This window comes from Ischnura elegans, chromosome 8 (genome assembly GCF_921293095.1).
Source record: "Ischnura elegans chromosome 8, ioIscEleg1.1, whole genome shotgun sequence".
NCBI lineage: Eukaryota > Metazoa > Arthropoda > Insecta > Odonata > Coenagrionidae > Ischnura > Ischnura elegans.
The window spans coordinates 86,987,707-87,007,565 of NC_060253.1; the positions used below are offsets into that span (position 1 = coordinate 86,987,707).

The following is a 19,859-nucleotide window of genomic DNA, read 5'->3' on the forward strand; positions in this document are numbered from 1 at the left end:
TATTCCCTTATTTTTTAACGGATGGTATTCTAACACCTCCGGCCACACGCCTGTTGAGGTGGTTTGCAGGTTAGTATGTAGATGTAATTAGATGTAGACATATTTACAATTCAAAATCCACGTTGATTAGAACCATAAATAAGACAATAAAATAAAACGCATATTTTTTACTTCATAAGCCATGAAATGAATTACTTAACAAGAAATATAAATGTTTACAATGGTAAAAAATAGGGATATTTCACGCTGAAATTCATTACAGTGCTGGAAGGTAAACTATGTTATGTTATGTTAAAAATATTATGTTTTTCCATACCACTCACACGAGAATAAGTCCGATATAATTACAACCTTTGGTCTCGCACATATGAGAACGAAGTGGGGAGCTGCGTCAGACCAATCTTCGGATAACTGACTAATGATGATACTAGCGATATTATCATTTCAAAGCCAGGAGCGATTAAAATTATTTCTGAATCATTCCTTATATTTAATAACATCCCTCCTTTCATCCTTACCTCCTTGTGCCTTTCATCATAATTGTAGTGATTGGTCTTAAACATCTAACCAAGGACCTAAAGCCTTGCAATTATATACATATACCACTGCGTAAAGACAATTGAAAACCCTTAAGGGTTCGAAGCTCGAGGGAACTCCATTCCACACAATGCCCTTGCAGCCCATCAAGGTTTAAAACGCTGGGAAATTAGGTTATTTACTACATGGAATCGCCTTGAGAATCAAGAAAATAGGGCAGCGTCGCTCAGCTTAAGAATCCACGAGTTCTTTCCCGCTTGTCAAGTTAATTGTACCGCGAATACAGAGATGGACGTCATCGCATCTATGGGGGTAGAGTCGAAACAAAATCACAACAGTCGCCGACAAATGGACCCACGGTAGTCATAATACAATAACTTTCGGGGAACAAGCTAGATGCCGTACTCAGGAAAGACAATGATCTGACCTCACGATCCACTGGTCTAAAAACGGAATCTGGGCGGCACTCCGAATAAAATACTCATCTCGACCCCAATGGCAAGTGTCCTAACAGATTCAATGAGCCAATTATCCGTTGGTCAACAACGAGGTATTCGGGTTAACACTAGGACTTCTGGCAAGCGATCCAACTCGATTCGAAGATAGGAGAAGAGTGCAAACCTGAAACCAAAGGTGATATTTGATAATTACGACCGATCTGCGACAAGACTGAATCACATGGTCATTTAATTACAAACAAATCGAGAAAACAGTTGACTCTCAGGCTTTCCGATTACAAGGAATTTTATAGCCTGACCCGCACATCATAGTCACTTGAGTAGCAACTGAGCTCTTTATTCGCAGACCAGCGACTGCATGTTGTTTACCATATTTACTACTATACGAAGAAGACAAAAGCCATACGGTTTTTAAAGTATTTTGGCAAAGAAATTGAGGGTAAAGGTAGGTGTCACAAACCTAAATGGAGAAGTTAAAACATTGGGCATCAGATTAGAGGAAATCGGACGCGATGGAAAGGATATCAGGAAGAGAATTGCGTTAGCTATGATGGCGCCTCTGAATGCGAAAGAGAATATGAGAGAATAGTAATGTGGGAGTTGAAATTTAAGGCTGGTGAAGAGTCTTTGAGGGCAACGCTTTAGACTGTGGAAACATGGACGCCGAGGAAGGAAGACGAAAACGACTCGTAGCATTCGATATATGGAAGTGGAGAATAATGACGAAAGTGAAATGGCCTGCCAGGGTAATTAGGGCAATTGCATTATTGGCAAATATGGTTTCCAGCCAATCAAAGCAGAAAAATTCACGCATAATTCCAGGATTTACAGGAAAATTTTGAAAAATTATAGATTAATCTTACGTGATCAGAGCGGTACAGAGTAATTTTAAAACACCCACAATTACTCCAATACTTTTAAATAATATTATATTCATGTATTATTTGACGTTCCTAATTTAAAACTTACACTTAGTAATATAAATTTTACACGCTGTTTCATAAGATGTTTACGTCGCCTGACGTTCTAATCTTCGTGTTTTTAATCTTGTTATAGTCAAGAATTTAAATCGAAACTTGAAGCCTGTACGTGATGGAAGAACTCCATATTACAATAACAAACACTCTGTTACTGCCACAAAATATTTATTTTAATATGGTGGGGACAGGTTTATATATACTAATTTTGTTAACCCCTTATTACTGATCACCCTCTTAATACAAATCCTCCACCCTCACAACCCGAATGACGAACTTTGTCTCCCCCCCCTTCCCCTACAGAAATTACCAATACCAGCTTGGAACCAATCCCACTTCATTAACAAACATTGTGTTTGTTATTGATAATATAGTCAAGAATGCCAAAAATTTCGATTCTATTGTCTTGTCTGACATTCCTTGTTCCGTTGCGGCTGTAAAATTCGAATAAGCTGCTGCACTTAAAATTACGACAAACACATTTTTGGCCAGAAAATGGGAGTTGAACTGGCAAACTTTTATGTGACATGAATTTGAAATAAAATATTTTGAAATTTCAGACTGAAGAAAAAAATTCATGAATAATTAATTCGTGCACAATAACAGGGACTAAAATTTCACGCACAATGCCGTGACAATGCCCGATCCTGCCGGCTTTCCCGGTCACTGGACGCCTTGCCAACGCACTTCCAGTTCCAAAAATAAAAAAATGCAGCAGGAGCACATTGATCAGCCTTTTTCATACAAATATTACCATCACCGCAACGGTAACAATGAAAATTATTATTCGCGGTAAAATTGATGCTGCGTGATCACTCGGGAGTAAAATTAGCGCGTCCACCAGAGGTTTATGGGTGTACTACCTAGCTCGGTCTATTCTCGGTCCTCACAATTCTCCTAGGACACCATTTCCTCCACTCGGAATGACTCCATCCGAGGACACTTATGCGTCTTGGTTTTGCATTTGACTCCGATCATCCCTCGTTTCATCAGCGCATCCTCTCAGATAATTCCCAACCCGTGCGCAATAAAAGAAATAGCTGCGTCATCGTTTCCCCACCCTAATTGGACCAACGAGCCTTTTGTGCTGTCGGAGTTTCCGGCCGTCTCGACCCAACATATCAGTTTCCAACGCGTGCTCGCTAGTAAGCTTTTACCACCACCAGTACAAGAAACACGAATATTAGAAAAGAGGATCCTCATGTGATGTCAACCACCGCGCATTTAAATTGGTTTAGAAAAGTCGCCACTCATGTCGCTGACGGACAAATTGGTCCGAATATTTCCGGGGTACTAAGGTATAATTTGCTGTTTTGACCGATATTTATATACATGATTTTACTTAATTATTTTTTATTTTATTCCCAAACCACCGAATACAGCTCTCATAGACCATTTTATATAGAGTATTCCACAAACGCATGCCCAGGGTAGGGGAAACTTACCCAGGCGGGACCCGAACCTGCGACCTCTCGTTTGGCAGGCGAGGACTTAACTCCGCCGCCACCGAGGCCGGCAGTGGTGACGTGATCTATAAGAGCATAAAACCTCGATGCTATAACTCACAATTACAAACATTGTACTTTAAAATATTGGATATAAGTGGATCGCATTGCATTCATCACCGCGCCGCGGTCATTTTTGGAAACCCATTGAAATGCGACCGAAGTGGCAACAGAAATCTATGGGATGGAATCGATCCTCCTCTATGCTGTCCCCTTAACGAGAAAGCAATTATTAGCAAAGCAAATCAACAATTACCTCTGCTGCGGCTCATATTTTAACTCAAAGAAAACTGACTTCCTTCGCGTCCGCATTCGCTATCCCTTGACAAAAGATCAGCTACGGACAATCGCGGATCAAGTGCGGAGGGTGTTATGTGTGGGGGGTAGTGGACGGTAAGTGGGATGGAGGGTATCTCGTATGAGTTCAAGAGAAAAAGTTAGGCCAGCAATTCAAAACATTGAAATAAAGACTCCTTTAAACATTGAAAGTCCTCTTGCAGGAAATGGATATGAAATCCATTTTTACAATTAGTTAAACTACCTCATTAATATATTTCTACACGAGCAGCTTTGCTGAAAGAAAATAACGAATATTTCTCCACTCTGTATCTTTCCAACTATCTTCTTCAAGGAAGTATCTTCGGATACTTCGCGATCTCTAATAGGCGAAGTATTCGGATTCAAAATTTGTCCAGACCATCCAGCAGCAGGAAAACCCCACGACCAATCGGAGCGCTTGGCTACAAGTTCCTTTAGTTATAAAATGGCGCGTTTTCGACCGGAGCATCATGGGTAAATTTGATTCCTACTGGCATCTGCTATCTAGGGTTAAAATTTCGTGACAATTTTTCTGTAGGAGTCCTCAAGCATGCCTGTGGACAAAGACAGTGGGTTTCGACGTTTATGTCAATTGTAAGGGTGGAGAGTTCGGAGCGGGGATAAAGGGACTAAAACTAAGCTACCTACACCTAAATCAGGTGCTATAGAGACCAAGCGTCCGCCGAAAACGATGAGGTGCATGAATTGATAAGAGTCTACAGAAGGTAATTTTACACACAATTTTACTCAAACGTCGTGGTTGTCAGTTTTACTGACAACCACGACGCTTTTTAATGATCTTGGGTAATATATTATTCGACGACGTCAACGACATTTTGAGAAAACCTACGCACTAAAGAATATTGGGAGAGCACTAGATTATATTGGAAGATGAATATCGGAGAAATAGATAGAGGGACGGGGAGGTTCAAAATTTCCTTCTTCCCCACAAAAGACCACAACATAATTCACTGCCATATTAAAAATGGCCGCCCGCCAGTTACTTCATTTTGTACTTCAAACTACCGAATTACTTTCCCAGTAGCACTGACAGATCAATATTTGCATAGTTTAATACCCTTAGTTGGTGATGTAGGTACTTGAGGGTCTAAATATTGCCTAAGAAATCGGAATGAATAGCCTAAAATGTAGCTGAGTGCACGTTGAGGAAAAATTCACACACCCTCTAAGTGGATCGTGGGATATCATGTGGAAATACCTTCACAAGTCAACATACGGTGCCAACAGTGCCAATGGGAAGTCTTCAGTTTCCAAATTACCATGGAGATTCCATTTTTCCATGACAAGTGCTTCCCTATACATCGCCCGAAAACGTTAGTTTAACAATATGATGTATCCGAGATTCGGCAACGACGGCAGAGTGCCTTGCGTTTGACACACTAATGAGGAGCGCACTTGGAGGCCAAGGGAAGGGAGCGACATATATTTAGCAGACGAAACAAATAGTAGGATTGATGACGGAATGCCAGCACAACAAACCAAATTCCAAGGGGGAAGACGGCAAAGCCACGAGACGATATTTCCAGCGAACCACGAGTCCACCGCTCGTAACACTTCATGTTTGTTGATTTTAGCACATTAGCAGCACTCATTGTCAATGAAACGTGTATAAAATAAGGAACACGTAGGAACATGAAAAAATGAAAAAAAATAGTCGAACTTATGAACGGAAATAATAAATATTATAATTATCAAATATTAGGAAGATGGAGTAATTAATGCGAACGGCCACGTCAATTTTTGACACTGTGGCGAAATATCACAGCTTTCTGCCACCAAAAACGCCGAAAGAAAAATAAACATGATTTATGTTCTTACAATAGCGGACTGAGAAGGCCAATCTAAAATATACGTAAGACATATTATGACCTGGGACTATTATATTATCCAAGAGAAAAACCCATACCTAGCGTCCTAAATCTTGAGTGTAGAACAAATTACATGCGAAATGTTTAAGCTCTCGTACTAATACGACAGTATCCATTGATATGGCTTCTTTCGAGTCATATGGAGAAAATAAATAAAAGCAATAGGGCAAGAAATTTAAAAAATGCACACATAAAATGCCCTCTACTAATAATAGCCATGAAATCTACATAATGGTAAGTTATTAGCACAGACAAACATGCTCGGTCCGTAAGGCTGGCCACCATGGGGGATTATAAGGAAGACACCACTTAAAGCCGTCTTATTATGAATAGTTACGGCCGATGCCACTGATGTAACCTCTAGGGTTGCCTCTGGGATGATTATCTCGAGACGAAGATGAAAAATTGGCTAACACTGGTATGACATTAAATCGCAAGATAAGCAATGATTCCATTACACATATGGTGCGTTATTTCTATAAATCATGAGAGTGTAAATAAAAAAACCGTTGCTAGGGTACCACCTAAACACCTGTTTTCAGCCCGTAACTTCTAATATTAAGCTGGTGAGACACCGACACCTCCACTGTACAAACGCTCAACAATCACCCACCGAATCAAATCCACTCATCTAGTTGCCCAACAATACTAATCCGCTCAGCTGGCAGTACCCGGAGGATAAACGCTCATCTGCGAAGTTTGGAGAATTGAAGGTGAGCGTTTATGCTCCGGCTACTACCAGCTGAGCGGATTCGTATTGCTGGGCTACTAGATGGGCGGATTTGATTTGGTAGGCGATTTTTGAGTGATTTTGCAGTGGAGGTATCGACACGATATTAAGCAAGAGGAATTTATAAGTCTCATAACTCCCTTTTATGAGATACATCAAATGGCCAATTTTAGCATTTGTATGTTGTGAATGACAAAATTATTAGAAAATGATCACTTATTTGACGGATATCCAATGATAGTAGGCAAAAATGAATTTTTAAGCATCTTCCTCATAAAATTAACAAAATTAATGAAAACAGGATTATACCTCACTGAATAACGTATTTCAGCAGACAGAGCTACGCTATTTTACCATTAACTCAAAAACGTCCCCTTACGTATGTATGACTACTACCTTAAGCCGCTAATTATTTAATTTTTTAAGTAAAACGATAATATTATTCTCCACGTAAACTAGAATTCATTAAAAGAATGTACGCATTGCCAATACAGCCTGAAGAAAGTCGAAAACTTTTTAATACCATTTCCAGCACATTTGAGGAGGAAGGCACAGTTTCTTTGAATAACAATTTGGGAATTGTTATTTGTTTTTTATTTTTAATTATTTCAAACTTCCCCGTAAACATCACATAAAGGCTATTACAACAGAAGATTAACAAAGCGCAAGACAAACACCCATGCCCTGGATAGGGACCATCTAACCAGGTGGGATTCTAACCCACGACCTAGGCATTGGCAGGTGAGGATTTTACCCACTTACGATTACGGGGATGGAAATCTTAGAATCCTTAGAAAACCTTTTTAAAAAATTATATCGTTTCTAAGTTATGCCTACCTAAAGAGTCTTCAAATGTTACAATTTAGCATAAAAACACATCAACCAAAAGGCCGCATTACAGAGACGCATAAATTACACACAATGCTTACAGCCATCCATGTAGTCCAACATGCAAGAAAAATGTAACATTATAAAAATAAGGCGATAAAAAGAATAATTAAATTACATTTTTCTGCCCAAGTTCATGATCTTACGATCACGTCTCACAATAGGGAAATTGCATACTTTTTATAAACAGTATGCTGATATACTACAGAAAACACTTAGTACCGCAATATACTTTTTTCCGCTTAAAATTCAGTTTATACACTAGAAAATGACTCCCAAAAGTCTCCCGAGTTTCGCGGGCTAAAAAATACCGCCCCCACTAATCTTTGGCCGTGACGTCATAGTTCAGTACGAGTCCAAGATCCAAGCCGGAACTGCAGGTTTGGAAGAGCCACGTTGCGTTTAAAGGAGAACATGGCTGAAATAAGGAAAAATTACAAGTGGTGCATTGTTCCTCTGTGCAATAACACCCCAGAAAACATTTTCGTCTGAATTCCCACGGAGTAAATTAGAAGAAAAGCCTCGATGCATGCCGTCTGTCGGGATGAGCGTTACGGGAAATTAAGAGTATAATAAACGAAATGATAAACCCGTGTGCTATGTGAACGAAGATAACTTTAATATAAATAATATTTCCATATTTCATTGACTGAATAACTTGAAACTGAGATTTTTCGATCATTCGGCCGTCGTAGAATAAAAACTCAACTTCACGACAAAAATCGAGATAGGTGTTTCTCGATGGTTACGATGGACTCAAATTATTTACGGCACTTGTTCCATTTCAGTCACGGAAGGACATAGAAAATTCCATGATGTTTAAAATCAAGGGAGGAAATATGAAAATATAGAGCAACGTTGCTCTATATTTTAATATTTTGTACGTACGTTCATCCTCATGCATTCGAGTGCCAGCTAAGAAGACAGCGTTTTCTTCTACTGTCGGCGTCAAAATGATGTGCCGCTGTACTTTGCAAATTTATATCCTGGCTTCACTGCATGCTATAATAATGAACTATATGTCATTTTAAAGGAAATTTTATCCTAAATTCTGCTTTATTTTATTACATAAAAATTGAAAACTGTAGACACGGCCAGTGCAATAAATGACTCCGCGCACCGAAAAATTAGCCGTTTTGTCAACTTCATGAACTTTGCAACTCAACCTAAGGAAAACTACTAAGTCTACAGCATTCATCTTCTACATTAATTTACACTCATTAGTGCGGATTAATAAAATGGCTTTTGGGTATATTTAGAACTTATATTTTGTTATAAATTAATGATATTATTTAAACTCTTGTCCCATAGTTTACCCCGAAAGATAAAGGAAGTTGTAGATGGAAAAAGAATGGAATCCAGAGGTGGCCACAAAAAATGAATCGCAGCATTCTTTGATTTTATTTTACGCCGGCTTGCTTTTCAGAAAAAGTTGAGTCACAAGAGGAATGTTCCGCGGCCCTTGATTTGGAAACTGTGGAGATAGAGGAAGACGCGTGGATCAGCAATTTCCATTTAGTTGGTTGTCAGGATAAACCAAGGATCCATTTAAAGGTTGTCAGGCCATCGTAAAAAGATAGGACTGATGCACTAAAGGGGAAATGGGGTGTTTGAGGGAAAGTCAAACCCAAAGTTGCCCAAAGAATACGCAGTTCTATGTTGCTCTTTCCCCAGTTAAAACCAAATAAAAATTGGATTTGGATGATATTTTCACCACGGGTTCCAGTGATAGTGAGAGTGTAGGTCATCATGGTCATCGTCGAAGATCATCCCTCTAGGATTTCCAAATCGGAATTTTTAAGTGACAACCGATCGCAATGATCGTCGACGATGAGCTCGCCTTTAGAGTTTCAGATATATCGTGAGAAAAGCTCCCAAAATGTATTAGACTCTGTTTGGAAAACATTCACATTTTAATGCTAAATTAGGAAGGATTTACATTTTACAAAAGTAACTTATTAACACCTAAAGACGTTATGTTTATTACATTGATCGAATAGCGATTGACCGATTCTTTCTGCAGAATAGGAAGTGGCTTCGGGGTTTTGAGTCACAAGATGGTAGATTGTGTTGGAAGTTCGTCTATATTATCGCTACTAAATTGAAACATTAATAGTCCGGCTTCTTCAGAGCTTCCTGTCGCCCTCCAGGCAAGGTATTTTTTAAGTTGAAAGTATCATCGACACCTTCGAGGAGGAAATAAGTTCACACTAAGACTCTCTACCGGACTGCCAAAAGAATACACATTTCACATGAGTATACGCTTTCGCCAATATTATACGCAAGTCTCACTTTGTTATGAACTGTAAAACATTTCAGATGCACATCAGCTACCTTTCCATTTCTCGGAATCGACTTTCCGCGCCGACGAAGTCTACAGTTTCACTAAAATACCCAGTTATCATGATGGAATCAGTAACAGGAAGCTTGCTAGGGTCAGCCTAAGAATAACCTTTTCCTTCATCTTTACGCAATCTATCGCTTTCAATGAAGAAAAAATTGATCAAATAATATCCCTGGAGTCACAATGAACAACTGCGATACGTCTGCACTTCAATAAATGAATCATAACCACGCCGTCGCATGTATAAGTATGCAACCTCTACTATGACCGTGCCGCCCTCTCTCCTCGTACTGAACTATGACGTCACTTTTCTACCAGCCAATCATCGGGCGTTTTCGCTTCTCACTTGCATTTGAAAATTCTCGTGAACTTTGATGCATTAAATATCGTAAATCACGTCATTAAATAATAAAAAAAACTTTCACCGAGGTATGCAAACATATATTTTTATATAATTTTGGGGCTATTGATCATATCTGAAATATATGCAAGTTCCCTATTAGTCAATTATACATTGTACAATTTCCGATGTGTCTCGCCACTTACATCGAAGTGCACTACAGTTGAATGTGCACACCACAATGCCTAGTGAAAAACGGTCTCAATGGCAGAGACCCCCCTTCTATCAGGGGTCGTCAAGAAGATCTATGCCTGATGCAATCAGCGTCCCGGATAAGGGGGAGAGTCACCATTCCAATGATCCATCAATTGGGAGCAATCCCGAGGAGAGAAAAGACAGGCCGGCTGATCGTCCACTTGCATGGGGGGAATGTGGCAGGAGAAAAGGCAGCCCAGTAAAAATGAGAAGAGTTAGACGGGAGAGAAAGGGGATACGATGGGGAAACACTCTCACGAGGCACAAGGGAAGCAGGGACATCGTCTTGAGGCGACTGAGGAAATTAATACTAAGAGTATACACCAGTGTTTCCGAAACTTTTTAAAGCCACCGCCCCCTTGGATCCATAGACCTATACTCAACGCCCCCCTAATCGGCGTCTTTAAAATAATAATCAGAATCATATATTAATTAACCAAATGAGGAACATTGTAATAATTAAATTGAAAACAATGACTAATTAAATGACAAAAAAAAATAATTAAGTTCTCTGTGTCGTGAGGTTGTACCAACGATAGACCAAATGAAAATAAACCCCTTCAAACGTTTCCCTTGTGCAAGAAAGGCTTGGAAATATTTTTCAACAGTACATAATTTAAAATTTAAGAAAACACACGGTTCAAATTACTTCCAAATGCGGGAAACAAAGTAAACTTAAGAAGCGAAGCTTGAAAACGAAGACAAAAGGAAGGTTACGGATCCTTCGCATTTGTCACATTGTCAGGACCCTCCGGCGCCCCCCTGCCGCCCCCTTGGCACTTTTCGCCCCCATAGACTACAACAACGCCCCCAGGGGACGATAGCGCCCACTTCGAGAATCACTACTTAGTTACACAATTCTGTCGGTCACGTAAGGGGGCTCACCTGGATGCAGCGTCGTAGCGAGGGGGAGGGTCCGTAAATATAAAAACAAAATTACTTTGCTATATTCAAGAAAAGAAAATAAAAAGATTTTTCTTTTAAATAACTACATTTTTCTTTGAAAAATTAAGTTAATTCGATTATGAAAAAATATTTACAACCCTCTAATGGGCACCCTGTTCTAAAGAATCTCCCCTCTGGTTTTGGACCCATTGGCGTAGCCAAGGGGAGGGTTTTCCGTTACAACCCACCACCCCCTTAAACCTTTAAAAAGAGGACCAAAAAACGAGTAAGACGGCCTCCATAAATAAAATAAATACTTCATATTAACACAATCACAGGTAGAAAATAAATGTTTTTGAGTCCTAAAAATCACGTTTTCAGCATCTAAAATCCCCGGACCCTCCTTTGCCCAGGTGTGCTCTCCGCACACACCGGAAGGGCACCAAAATCTCCCGCAACTCCCCCAATTTGAAGATGCCACAGTTTGGATCCCCCGAACGATATTCCTGGCTTCCCCACTACCTGGATGGGGATCGTGATGTTAGGAAATGGACTGCAAAACAGATTTAAAATGTAATTATTTTCTCGTACTATTAAGGACAGCAACGGGGCCTCGATTAATAGAATTAATGGCGTTTCTCGCCAGTTCAACTCATTGAATGTTTTTATTTTTTCCGTTATTATAATCTTGCATGGACTTATTATAATCTTAATAAAATCCTGAAAATTCTCCTCCTGAAACTTCTCTTCTTTAAGGGTGTTTAATTTGTTGTGAATATGAATCACAGTCGAAATGTATACACAATAAAACCCACTTCCGTCCACTGACTGACCGATTCACACTAATGTTCAGGGTGATCGAGACTAGATACCACAAAAAGTCATAGAATCGACCCCCACTAAACGTCTGAAACCCTGAGAACAATTGTCGAAACACTAAATTTTAAATTTATTACAGTGCTACCAACTTTCTCTAAGCCTCAACTTTTTGGGGGCATTAGGGGGTCAAAAATGAGGAATTTGAACATCGCGGAGAACCTTGTTAATGGTACCAAAGTCATTGCGGCAGTCATTGTTACATACCTTGTAACAGCTAGAAACCAGAGACCTTTTTGGCATTCCTAGGACTCAATTTAACTTGCTTAGATATCACCGAAAAAAATTATACTTAAGGCACAAACTAAAGACAAAAATTGAAAGAACTGGCGGAGCGCCCTTAGCGAGCGAAAGCGAGAATACAGCATGAAAACGTCTTAGCGTCAATCACACCCATCAGGTACATCACGTGATCTAGGGTATAGTCTTCTTTGTCCCATGCGCAGACGCCGATGCGCCCTCAGGTATGCAATTCTTTTGTGAGTGGTCTACGCCAAACAATCGCGCATCGATACCCGATAACTCGTTATCTTTTCCTTTAGTCCGTCTCTTAAAGACACCAATTTTGCACACTCCACGAAATCTTTCCTTTCATCATGGGCTGGCGATTTCCGTCCACCATTCAATTTTACACGTGTGTTTGCAATCACTAGTGTCGGCAATTCCTCGGCTTTCTGCCTAACAAGCAGCTGCAGAAAGGTAAACTCCTGGGTCGTTTAATATTGCTTTGCACTTATCACGGCCTTGAGTAAACTCTTAACCCTCTTAACATTGGTAACATCCCAATTCCCTGACGACCACGCAGGTGCTGTTTGCCATTCGCATTCCTCATGCCGAAATATGAATGATTGATTGCAAATAAATTGCATAGAAAAATTGCAAATAAATCAAGAAGCTTTTCTATCGATTTTATTTTTTCCTTCGTGGTAAACTGTTGGACTGGATAATGTTTAAAGATTTTCGTTATTTTACAACAAAACATGCGTTCTAAAAATACGCCAAAGCCATTTTATTAATCTACATTAATGTTTGCCACTTATTGTGGAAGATGAATGTTGTAGACGTAGTAGTAGTTTTCCCTAGGTAGAGTTACAAAGTTCATGAAGTTGACAAAACGGCTAATTTAATGGTCCGCGGAGTCATTTATTGCACTCGCGTGTCTTGATTTTCGAATTTTTCATAAAACAAAATATAAATAAGAATTGACGATAAAATTTCCTTTAAAATGACCCAGTATTCATTATTATGGCATGCACTTAAGTCCAGATATAAATTTGCAAAGTACAGCGGCACATCATTTTGACGCCGACAGTAGTCAACAATGAGGACATTGTTTTTATGTAGCTCTTCAATCCGCTCGCTAATCGGCAAGGCTTTTCATACTTTGACCGCATAGGCCCTAAAAAATAATTCCATACAGGGGTACCTTGAATTTCAATTCAAGAACATTATATATGTAAAATTTGAGCCATATAATCGTATCTGAAATTTCGTCTATAAAATCGTATTTCAGAATACCTGTCAACAATGCCTGGCATTAATCCTCTTTTGCAACCGTAATTACATGTTACACATAAGTAAATTGGGGACGTTCTTCGTCTTCTCTCCCGTCCACTTGTCCTTGTATTCGTCAGGCCATCATGCCCCGTGATTAAGTTTTCCTATCATCTTCTTGGGGTTACTAGAGACCTTTCCTCTCCTTCTTCCACATTATTCCTTTGGTCAATCTGAGTCCAGATTTTATCACAGCTCCCAAGTTTTTACACTAAACGTGTACAATCGTTCGCTCAATGGAGCTCACTCTAATTCCATTCAAAATTCAAAGCATTTAATACCAATCCCCTCGGACAATATCTTTCTCCAAGTCCAAAAATGCAACGAGTATCCAAAAATTGATTTTCATGGTGAAGTAAAAACCCAGTAAAAAACTTTTATTTGCTGTCGACTAGTTTCGACGGCTATAGCCGAAAGCAAAGTCGAAAGCAAATAAAATTTTGTGGAACAGAACTGGGTTTTTGCTTAACACTGAATATCTCATCGTTCCACCAAGTCACGCCAAAATCAGTTGATTTCATTGGTTCAAAATTGGCTCTTAAAATCTGCCGATTAACCAAAACTACGCAAAAAATTATATGGTTGATAAATAAGTGAACAGCTGCAAAGCCGATGAATCGGTGATACCCTCGAAAAAAATGGCCTATTATCTGCTAATAACGAAGAGTCAATAACTTTGCTTTATTCCAACAATTTATTTTATGGTATGACTAGTTTCGACGCGGCGGCCACATTATCTTACACAATACGCAAAAAAAAAGTATTTGATGATGACGCCGCTGCGTCGAAACTAGTCATACCTAAAATAAATTGGTGGAATAAAACTAAGTATTTTTTACATTTCATTCATAAAATGAACTTACACAAAGTGGAGCCTGAGACGATAGAGATAACCAGAAATTCAAACTTTGAGTGAAGGCGGTTTCTTAAGATTAAGGAAGAATCAGCCCAGACTAATCCACTTGCATGTTTATTCCTCAAGATCTCTCCATTCCCTTGCCCTAGAACAACTCCCATCTCGAAGTTCAATAGTTAGAGGCGTCTGATGTCTTCCCGAGAGATTCGAACCCGGAGCCCTTCGTTCAAAAGTCTAACGCTCAACCCACTAGGCCACCACCATCTCCCTCTTTTAACCTTCATTGGACTCGAATAAAAAATTCTGATCAACATAATTTCAAATCGCAAGGATCTGCCTTCGGTTGAGTAAACAGCATTTGCGTCGCATAAATAGAAGGCAATACGCCCTCAAAATAATTTCATTTGCCCCTTCCAAATTTGTCTTAAGTTTTTTTAGCATTACTAAACAAATAGAGAACATCGTGGGTTTCAGTTGACACCCAGAGAAATCTTTTTTTAAGATCGGCTCGTGGGTTATCCTCTCCATCCATTGCAACTTCTCGATTCTCCTCCACAACCGTAACAAACCCTCAACCTCTTTACCCGGGGTCCTCTTCTTCCAAACGCTTGGTGGATTTTTTGAGCTTGACCAATATTCAACTTATAGTTTTACCTGCCCATACGAAAAATTCTCACCACTTTACATAAGTAAAAAGAACACATAAGTAGAAACTAGGATTTCTTTAGTATAAAAAGGTCGTTTCTAAGCTTAATTCTGTACATTTCTTAATTCTGTACAACTTCGTCAATTGATCCTTCCAGCAGTCTTTATAGAAAATGAATGTAGCATAAACCAACGCGGAGACGTAATAAGATGATAAGCCACGCATGGGTGACTTCAACGCACAATAAGAAATTAGAATTCCATTTTATTACTAATCTTAGGTGTACGAGGCGTACAATTACTTTATTAAGCCGGGAGCCACTCTGGCGTAATAGGTTTCATTCGCATGATACCATTCACCTTCACGTATAAAAATGTGAATTTTTAAGCGATACCCCTCAGAAATAATAAACATGATGGTACAGGTAATTTCCCATTCCTGGGAAACCCTTCAAATTCGAGATCGAAGAAAATCATAAAAATGTACACTAGCTGAATTTATTAATCACATACATTTTACTACTACTAATAATAATAAGAAGGCATAATTCTGAATGTATCTACATTATCCCCACACTATGAGACCTGGAAATTTCCTATATAAGATATAATTTCCTGAAATTTAACAATACCCCGGTTTGTTCATGAAAGCTTGCATAATTTTGCAACATGTTTATTCGTAATAATAGATAATTACTTATAATTAAAATCAAAATCTGTTCAGAATGAATCATTCTAGAATGCTATTATAAAATTAACATTGCAATTAGGTCTTTTTTCTCTTTGCGGGGCTTTAAAATTTCAGCTTGCTGAATTTTTGCCGGCCTCGGTGGCGTAGGGGTAACGTTCTCGCCTGCCTGCCTTCGCGGGTTCAAGTCCCGCCTGGGTAGGTTTCCCCGGTCCAGGGCATGGTCGTTTGTGTACGTTTACTTGTTACATATGTTAAACACCCCGGTGTAAAATGGCCAATAAGAGCTGTATCCGGTGGTTTGAAAATAAAATAAAATAAAAAATAAAAATAAAATTTAGGCGACAAAATTCGAATAGAGGAAAACGAGCTGAAATTAGGGCAATGTCATAGATAATTTTTTTCGAGAGAGACAATGAAACCTCCAATGACCGAGAAATACAGCACAATTACGATGCACAAGTACCAGCTACCGATATCTCAACACATTGGTTCACGAAATTTATCACACAACTTCCTACTATCCTGATGCGAACAGCTATCCACTTTCATACTGGCGAGTAAAATCCCTTTTTACTCTTTGCCTCTGTCAGTTGTATTACCTGTACTCCACATCCGTATGAGTGATAATGGAATACTCATTGGGAAAATTTCCATGGCATAGACATACAAGTATAGGAACGTAACGACAGTAGAGACATGTGAAGGTCAGACCATTAAATAAGCATTAAGCAAAGATCATTCTATTAATCGAGACACCGTTGCTATCCTTAATAGTAATTACATTTTAAAACTCTCTGTTTTGCAGTCCATTTCCTTTATTTTCTTTTCGTGATCACGTCTACCATAGTACGACGGAGAACATATTACATATATGTTTCACGTCGGTATAGAAAATATCTTCTCCGAATTTACCAAGTAAATTTAGCCTATACTTTTCTCTACACTCCTGTAAATATTCCCATCCTAACTCGCCTAACACATTGGGAACGCTACACTTTTTGTCATAACAACGAATCACTAATCTCGCCACCCTGCGCTGTACTCTATTGATATCTGATACCAGCCCTACTTCATATGAGTCCCACACGCTAGCGCCATGTTCCAAGTGAGGCCTTACTAGAGTCAGGTAGCTTGTCTATTTTACCTTTCTAATGTCTATCATTCTCTCCGGTGAAGAGTAAGAATTCATTTCGAAGACGAACGAGGCGAGCCCTAAGTAACATCAGTTCGCATCCCTGATCCAAACAGCCAGACGAAGCTTCACTTCCACAAGAACTGTAGGCCGATCCATTATATCTTCATTATTCTTCGAATTCGTTCACCCTTTTGACTTCTCTGCTGCAATCAACATCCATGCCTCGTTCTCATTAACAAACATGTTTCATAATTATAATCTGATGATTTTTTCCTTCATTTCTATGCTTGCATTCTCAGCAGTAGATTCTCCTCTTTGTATAATAACCTCTTCGTCTGAGCCATTCTGCTGACCATAAATCGAAGATGAACAAGACGGGCCCGACGTAACACCAGTTCGCAACCCTGATCCAGACAACCAAGCGAAGCTTCACTTCCGCAGGAATGGTGCTCCGAGCCTGCGCCAGCCAGAGCAAAATCAAACCGCCCCCGCCCGGCCTCCAAAACAGTAAGCCGGGCGTCAAGGTCGCCATGCAGAGGAAGGGAGACAGCCGACCGGTGTGGTTTCGGTATGGAAAGGTCCGGTCGCAGAGAAGAGGCGAGGAAGCAGGGGAGGGGGCACAGCCGACTGTCAATATCACGGTCACGTAATAATGGTGCCATTGGAGCAGTAGGATGAAATACACAATCCCCCTCAAAGCCGACCTGCATAATGAAGTCAGTTCTTCAGCCGTCCGAATTCCTTGTTATCACTTAAGCATTATTTTTTTCCAAGGCGATGCATACCGCGAAAGAAAGAAAGGTATCAAAACTACTGCAGTTGTAAGTTTTTTTCGTCGATGGAATAAAATTTATCCGCCGCGTCCCCCAGGCGGAACTAGAAATGCCGAGTAGCATTCCGGGGATGTGAAACCTCTAGCGTCAGTTTCGGAGGGGCCAGAAGCAGCATTAGCAGAATTCTTGTTTGGTAAGCAGGAGGGCCACCTGAGCATTCACGAACAAACAAATACATCAAAATCGCCCACTGGTTAGCTGTCCGGTTGCTCACATGAAATATATACCAACGAGAAATACCTACAAAGACGTGTGGCATCAGCACAAAATTGGAACAGAATAGTATATTGTCTGGTCGCTAAGCTCCACAGGAAAACATAGAATGTCGTCGATAGGCAGCAGGGGGACAATTAGTGATTGCTACCACTATCTTGTAACAGGATACAGCAAGACATTCGTTCATCAATGCCCTTGCTGCAGCCAAATACATTTATTGTGGCCGTCTGTCTCACGCCTAGTTACGTAATTAACGCTGATCGAGCGTTGATGAAGGTGCATACGTAACTAATGTGTTTGGCTATCCCGTGAATTAAAAGCGAACACCCTAATTCAAGACCCAAAAGATCCTGTGCAAATATTCGGAGATGGAAAGGGCCATTACCTACTCTATTTACGATTTTTTTCAAGTTGACGCAGATTCTAATGTAAGTTCACTGTTATCATAGCAGCACGAAAAATCGCTGATTATATAGACTTAGGTAAACAACACGTTCTTGATGTTATGGTAATCATATAATCGCAATAATGTGGCGCGGAAACGAAATTCTATTAATGCAATTATGCACCATGAATGGCAATCTAATCTAAACTTTCCTGACGATGTCGCAAAGCGACGAAACTGTTCGCTATTGTAATCACATGTGAAATTTACAAAGTTTTTTTATTTAAAATGAAGCAATTTCACCAAATCACACCTCAAAGCATCAATTTTAATGCCAATTTAGGCAAAAATAAAAATAACCTACAACGCCAAACCCTATCTGATAGAAATTGCCCAGTTAGGGAATGTACGAGAAAGCACAAACCGAGGACAATGTAGCTCTTAGAAACTTAACAATTTAAACAAAAGAGAGTCCATGCTATCACTGCGTCATATGATAATAAAATTAAAATATTAAGGCATGTCTGCCTGAATCGCCTCTTAAATGACGATATTTTCCGCCCACTGTTGAAGGTAGAAAGTTTGATAAATGGCAATCATACTTGATCATACCAAAATTGCCATAATTTTACACAAGACAGTTAAATTTAAAAAGGAGACTGAAGCGAACAGACTAGAAATAAAACCTAGCAGCATCAACTCGGAAAATTGTTTCATGTTGCGAGAATGAGGGACTCAGGAGGAGGCCGATTTACATCAGAGAACATTCACGCGAAAAGAAGCAAAACAAAGACACTTCAGCAGGCAGTCATTATTTACACGGAAACCACTAATAATGATGCTAAATGGCACAAACAATAGGCGACAACACGGGGACCGGATAGTAGCATTATTCCCGATTCTTCCAAACAGTAAGTAACAACGAAAGAGTGAGAAAATAAATAACTAACAACGATAATATATGGCACATATAGGACTACAGTAATGTATTACGAGCGTTAAAATACTTCACTGACACCTTGATGCCCCGTGGTAATGAAGGTAAACAAACACACTACCACACGCTTCAGTCAAAACAAAACATGGTTACGACGCCGAATTCAAACCGAATGAAGAAAAAGGAAGATGGAATTTCTACCGTGACCAACACATATTTCAGTTCCATATATTCAGACTATAGAGCATGAGAATGAATCATAGATCAGACCTTCATGTGTAGACTGTACATTTAATAAAACATGCTCCGGTATTCTTACCTTGAGATGATTTCGGCGCCAGAAATTCCGTCAAATGAAAAAACCAGAAGAATTCTGAATGGCACACAGAAGATAGCAGATAAGCCTCACACTAGGATCTTGAGCACACTTAAAATGCACTTGAATCATTAGAAAACAACAATTATGTTCTCCGCTCAAAGAAATAACATTCCTCACATGCTCTCGCGCGCGAACTCACACCAACTCACACCAACACACAAATCGACTACACACGAGACCCCTACACCATACTACTGGAACTATGAGGGTCAATACCCGGTGAGCG

At 39.6% G+C, this 19,859-nt stretch overlaps 1 protein-coding gene across 1 annotated transcript in view; it reads right to left on the reverse strand.

Moving 5' to 3' along the window:
- LOC124163265 overlaps window positions 1-19,798 on the reverse strand; it is a 454,892-nt gene extending 435,094 nt beyond the window's left edge. Inside the window, exon 1 of the mRNA XM_046540052.1 lies at window positions 19,574-19,798. The gene's annotated coding sequence lies outside the window, so the exon portion shown is untranslated. The remainder of the gene's footprint in view (window positions 1-19,573) is intronic.
- Between the last annotated feature and the right edge of the window lie 61 nt (window positions 19,799-19,859).